Source organism: Pelophylax lessonae (genome assembly GCF_965119305.1).
Source record: "Pelophylax lessonae genome assembly, chromosome: 4".
NCBI classification, from domain to species: domain Eukaryota; kingdom Metazoa; phylum Chordata; class Amphibia; order Anura; family Ranidae; genus Pelophylax; species Pelophylax lessonae.
Genome location: NC_138771.1, coordinates 454,034,443 through 454,041,593, shown reverse-complemented (window position 1 = coordinate 454,041,593; position 7,151 = coordinate 454,034,443).

Sequence of the window (7,151 nt, the reverse complement as noted above, 5' to 3'; positions counted from 1 at the left end):
GCATATATTGCACAGTACTCAGTGGTAAATTTTAGTCCTTGTAAGTAATATCTATCCTCGACTATCCTGGACTCTCTTGCCTGGTTCTGAAGGGGATGACAATAGTACTGAACAGCCAGCTGTGGTCTGAACATTGCATTGCAACATTAAGTGGTGCATAGCTCCTAACTAACCCTGATTTGGAAAGACTTTCCTTTTTTGGAACTAAATCCCTCAGTCTCTATTTCCAACTCAAATGTCTTCTTTTTGGTCTGATTTCCAGATACAATAAAATGTGCTATTTACCTACTAAAAAATGTGTTCTACTGGACTAAACTTTATATCCAATGTATTAGTTATTTTGAAAAGCCTGTATCGAGAAAATGCAGTGGTGAAAAAAAAAAAACTGTGTAAGGTAATTAGTCATTTTTGGGTATTTTGCATATTTAATTTTTCTGCATAACTAGGAGTGGCAGGATCTGCCTTTTTCTACTTCATTTATGCTAAAAGATGTCTCTCTTTCTCATCTCAGAAATGTGAATGATGCCACTATTGGCAAATGCAGAGGTGCATTGGGTGGTGTTGTATGTGTAGCACCCTCCTAGATAGGTGCTAAGCAGGTAAAATTTAGTTTTCTCTGTCTGCTTATCAGGGGAGCCTGATTGTTAGTTTTGCCTGTTGCATGTGTCCATGTGTGATTCATCTGGTCTTAGTGAGTGTACCCACTGTGTCCAATAGGGAGGCCTGTTGGACAGTGGAGAAAACCCAGCCAGTGACACACAGGCTTTTGTAGCCGTCCCAGTGGGTTGGCACAGAGAGTGGTGCATCCTGGGATAGGCTATAAAAGTCAAGGGCACATGTGGCAGGGGGTCTTTGGGCAGGAAGCCAAGTCCCAGAAGGAGCGTACGGCTGTCTCTCCTTCTGCAGCTGTGAAAGATGGTCACAGGCAGTCGGCCTGGTGAACCTGAAGGTGTGGATGAACCCAGAGGTCCAATGGATGCTGACAAGTGGAGTTTGGAGGCAATGGTGACTCGGCAAAAACAGTGTCCTTGAGTACAGAGGAACTTGCCCAGGGGTCTGCCAGGGAGGGGACCACTCCAGAGGCTAGAGTCAGCGGATGGGTGTCAGCACACAGGCAGTGAGAGTAAAGGGTGTGGCAGTTTCAGAACCCTGAAGAGAATATTTACACAGGAACATTTAAAGTATATTCATTTAGTGGCAAGGTGACGCAGCGGCCTTGCCGCATTTTACAGTAAGCTGTCCTTCAGATTGTGAATAGTTAATAGTTGGAGTATGCCACTCATCCCTTCTCCTATCCAAGTTCTCAATAAACCACAAAAACCAACATCTCCTGGATTGATTATTGACTGAGCCAAGAACTTTTAATGCTGTTATCTGCTGTCCGATGCTAAGGGTAACCAAGGGGAATCCAGAAGGTGTAATTCTCAGCAGTCCTCTAGGGGGCAGTGCTACATATGTATGGACGAAGATCTTTTACTGGACAGATCATTTGACAGCCCGATTATGCATGCATGCTTGACCATTGTTTTTATGTCTGTAGGCACCCTAAAATGATTCCAATACCAAAGTAAAAAAAGAATGCTACAAACATAAAATGCAATCATGTAAAAGTATCTGCAGCAGCTTGCAGTTACCCCACTTCACTTGAATTTCAGGCCGCAAGAGTAACATCTGTAATTCTGTCATTTTAGGTGGTACATTTTTTCATACATACAATTTTGTATATACCTTTAGAAAATGTTCCTGCTTCCTAGTATAGGGAAGACTATTATTATAAAACATTGGTCTGTTATACTGATAGATTTAAGTGCAGTCATACAAAATAGAGACCCTAATGCCAATAAGCCAGTGGTTGCGCCAAAAAAATTTATCAAATCCATGAATTGAGAGGTTAAGTGATAGAACAGTTATTATTGTATAAAGAAGCCTTTTGGATCCATAAATTGAACACCATTGTTTCAGAAGCGCTTAATACCATTCAATTATTGACATGCTTTTTAGATAAAAAAGATTTAGATTTGGACTATTGCTGGGACGCTGTCACTCTTGGTGCTGATTTCCATTTTGAAACCCCCTTTTAGTCTTCAATGATGAAGGATTCATTTATCTGATACTCATTTCCTGTACATAGGCCTTCTTTGGGTTTTTGTGTGAACCATTGTGTAGCCGTAGGAGAATTTATTTTCTGCACAATGGCCTCTGTTTATCTCTATATATTTTAATATTTGGTTTCCTTGTTCATTATTTATTGCTTGTTTCAACCTTTTGTCTATTTACTGTATTCTGCTATGATTTGCAGGGTCTGTTTGGTCAAGTCCCTACTCCCTGCTTCAGCCTTTCATTTTTTTGGCAGCAATTTGTGATGCAATCTGTTACCTTAAATTCATGGCTTTTGGTTCCTTCTTCTAGCATTTTATTAGCTTGGTAACCCCTTTTTATGTTGTTCTTGGGTCTGTGCTGGGCAAAACCAACCACACATTTGCTTGGGCTGTAAACAAGTACTTTAATATATTTTTGTTGGTTGCAGTGATGTGGGTGGTTGCAACCTTACCAGAACAACATCCAGTTGTCATACTGTTACTGCAGAAGCCTACTGCAGCTTGTTTTGTTTTGCTGATCTGTATTGTAAGTGGTTTTGGGACAGTACACTTTTTTTTCCCTATACATAACTCTGTTGTAAAATTTAAGCAATGTAGAAATGTAAATGATCATTGATTCGGTAAGCTTTTTATTTGTTTTCTTGTTCATTAGAGGTGGTATGTTGCCTGTTGCACTATTTAACCACTTCTGTTTTTAGCACTATTTAACCACTTTTGGACCGGAAGGTTTTTCCCCCTTTGATTTTCAAACTGTTTACTTTAAATATCACCCACTTAAGGACCGGAAGGTTTTACCCCCTAATGACCAGGTAATTTTTTGCGATACGGCACTGCGTTACTTTAACTGACAATTGCGTGGTAGTGCGACGCTGTACCCAAATAAAATTGATGTCCTTTTTTTCTCACAAATAGAGTTTTCTTTTGGTGGTATTTGATCACCTCTACGATTTTTGTTTTGGGCTATAAACAAAAAAAGAGCGACAATTATGAAAAAAAAAAAACAATATTTTTTACTTCCTGCTATCAAGCATTCCCAATAAAAAATAAATAAATAAAATTCATCATTTTAGGCCAATATGTAATCTGTGATCTGTTACATATTTTTGTAAAAAAAAAATCACAATAAGTGTATATTGATTGGTTTGCACAAAAGTTATCGCGGCTACAAACTAGGGGAAAGATTTATGTAATTTTTATTTATTTATGTTACTAGTAATGGCGGCGATCAGCGATTTTTAGCGGGTTTATTTACTGTATTCTGCTATGATTTGCAGGGTCTGTTTGGTCAAGTCCCTACTCCCTGTTTCAGCCTTTCATTTTTTTGGCAGCAATTTGTGATGCAATCTGTTACCTTAAATTAATGGCTTTTGCTTTTTAATTTTTATTTATTTATTTATTTATTTTACTAGTAATGGCGGCGATCAGCAATCTTTAGCGGGTCTATTTACTGTATTCTGCTATGATTTGCAGGGTCTGTTTGGTCAAGTCCCTACTCTGTGGACAGATCAGACATCTAACTGACATTTTGACACTTTTGGGGGGACCAGTGACATTACCACAGTAATCAGAGCTAAAAATATGCACTGTTACTGTACTAATGACACTGGCAGTGAAGGGGTTGACACCAGGGGCGACCAAAGGGTTACATGTGTCCCTAGGGGGTGCTTTCTAACTGTGTGGAGGATGGGCTTGCTGAATGAACACAGAGACCCATGTTCCTAAATAGTAGGAACACAGGATCCCTGTGTTCATTACTGACAGAACAGCAGTCTGCCGTGTTTACTATTAACGTTTGTGTTCTTCACCAAGGCGGTCTTAGAAATTCTTTCTTGACCCTCACTTTTATGTTAGTGTGGGCCAGGACTTTACTCCTGGGTTGACAAATCCAAGGTTTAAGGCTTTCCTTTTATCCAACCAGTTTAGGATCAAACATTTTTCCTACACAGAGGTCAATGGCAGACAATTTCAGAAATTCGGGACATGCTCTCCTCTCCCGCTGGACTATTGGAGAGCCATGCAAATTTGACATTTCCTGCTTACTATGCCACTGCATAGTGTCTTTGGCTCCAATTTCTCCATTTGAACATTATTGTTTTGACACTTCACCACCTAAATCATATGCTGTCAATCTCTTACACATTAGTGAATAGCCCACCAGGAAAATTGAAGGGGGACATGAATATGACTTTTACAGATAAATAGAGGGATCCTGCTTTGTTCTTTGCACACAGGTCCTCTATTTCTAGTAGATACTAAGAGTCGGGTTACAAAATGTTTACCCAATGGTATAAAACTCCCTCACTTTTACATAAAATCTTCTCATAGGTTTCTACCTAGAGGTGTACTGAACTGTTCGCCGGCGGACAGTTCCCGGCGAACTTAGCATGTTCGCGTTCGCCGCTGCGGGCGAACATATGCGATGCCCCCTATAATACATCATTGAGGCAAACTTTGACCCTGAACTTCACAGTCAGCAGGCACATTTCCAGCCAATCAGCATACCTCCCTCCCACACCCTCCCACCTCCTATAAATAAGCAAGGGCAGCATCCATCTTAGATCATTCTGAAGCAGTGTGTTAGTGAGAGCAGGGAGAGCTGCTGCTGCTGCTGCTGTTAATAGCTAGGGACAGTTGTTAGTCAGTGTTCCTGGTCTTGCTAGTCAGTGTTCTTGGTCCACTACTGCTGTAAGGACAGCATCCTGACAGCACCCCAAAAAGCCCTTCTAAGGGCTGGTATTTGTGTAATTTTTTATATATATATATATATATATATATATATATATATATATCTAGTGTCCCCAAAAGCCCTTTTAAGGGCTGGTAATTGAGTTTTTTCTTTATATATATATATATATATATATATATATATATCTAGTGTCCCCAAAAGCCCTTTTAAGGGCTGGTAATTGAGTATTTTTTTTTATTTATTCATATATATATATATCTATTGTACACTGCAGTTGCCTGCCCGGGGCGACACGTAAGGTGCACGGTGGGCCGATGAGAGACAGAAATAATACAGTTCATCGGTTTACTCACGGTTAGCAGAAAGCCTCCCTGGGCTGGTCGCACAGTGAAGAGGAAGACAGCACGAAATCCTCCGGGGCACGCTCTGTGATAGGGAAACGCCAGCCAAGATGGTGGTTGAGGTGCCCGTGATGACAGGGGTGTTTAGAGTGCTTGTGGTGGCTGGGTCCCTTGATGGTATTTGTCGTGACGCCAGTACCGTTAATGGTGGTACAACCAGTTGTAGTAGCAATAGTGAAGAATGAGGTAGACAGTGGTAGGATACAACTCACAACTTTTACTGTGACTGGTTTTGATTGCAGTATAAACATCCAGATAGAATACAGTCTCTGGGTAAATAGAGGAATTCTGCTTATCCACTGTTAATAGGTTTTGGTAGGTCTTGTCTCAGGCTGTGGTTCAGTATAATGCTTACTTGTTCCTGGTCCCTTTAGAATCCAGTGAAATTTGGTGAGGTTGCCAGTGGCTAAGGAAATCCTTCACCTTTATTCTCAAAGGTCTTGCTGCCGTTTGGTGGCTTTTACCCTTTGATTTAAGCAGTTCCAATTTGTCCCTTCTCTGGACTGACCTTCTGTCACCTTCACATTCTCCTCTGTACACTCACTTCCTGAACTGAACACTGACCACAGATAAACCTGAGCTGGGATAGATATCCCAGAGTGGTGCTATCCCCATCTTGTGGTGGGAAGTATGAAGCACACTTGACCAGCCTATGAACAGGGATTGACAAATGACAAATGCAAAATGACATGCAATATAGCGATGACAAAGAAGTAATACATTTGCAGTTTCCACGTGTGATGAGTGGGACGCTGCATACCCCCATGGTAAAACGTGTGTCGACCTCGACACATTTTTGACTCGATGTTGTGTCTTCCTGTAAGATATAAGAGAAAGGGAAAAGCATGCATGTATAGGAAATAACATAACCCCATTCTTGTACTTCTTGTATCTGCAAGTAAAATGGGTTAGGCAAACATATCTCAGGCAACAACGAAATGTGTCAAAAGGTGACAAAAAGGGGTGTAGCTTTTCCTCTGAAGACTGGTGATGTATGGCAAAACCAGAATAGTCCACGATGAGATGGAAAAAGGAAAACAAAACAAAAATAACATCTCAGGAGGCTCACAGGGTATGAGTCCGTTCCCTGGGCACAGGAAAATGTCAACAGATGAATATCACGGAGGCTCATGTACGTGAAAGTCTATCTCCGGGTGCAGGCTTGAACGTTGCAAAACAGTAGGTAAGTAGTCCTTTTAAAAAGTCCTTTAAAGGAAATGAACATGACATCACAAGTAAGTCTTCTTCTCACTTTGGAACTTCAGACGATGTAAGGATGCATTCAACGATGAGATGGCAGGGCTGGTAGTTGTCTTCTCGGCTGCTGGTGTAGGAAATCCTTAAAACGGACAGGTGGTTGTCTTCTTGTAGTCCTGTCGGATCTTCGTAGCGGCTGAGTTTCTACAGGTCTTGTTTCAAGGGAACTTGGTGTCTCTTGAGCTGTAGTAGACACTTCTTGAGATAGCTCCTCTGGTTGAAGTGCGGTTGTATTGGTCTTGGCAGGCACTAAGATATTGAGCCATGGTGTAAGGAACCACTGTAAAGGATCAGAGTCTAATAATGCTTTTCCAAAAGACTGTAGTGGATTCCCTGAATCAAATGATTTTGTAGGCTCTGGTTCTATGGATTGAGTTTCCTCTTGGACAGTTTCTTCTTGAAGAGTTTCTTCTTGAGTACTTTCCTTGAGACATAACTTAAGGCGATTGCGATGTACTACACGTGATTTGTTCTCTTTAGTGATCTCATAAGTATGAGTCTCTGGATTGAGAATAGCTGTAATGGTGTAAGGTTCTCTCTCCCATTTGCTATCTAACTTGCTGGTGCGATGGTCGTTTTTTAACCATACATGGTCACCAATTTTGAAAAGTTCTGCTTTGGCAGATTGGTTATAATCTTTTTGTTGCTTTTCATGAGCATGTTCCATGCGATGTTGAACAATTTCTTGTGCATCAATTAAACGTCTTT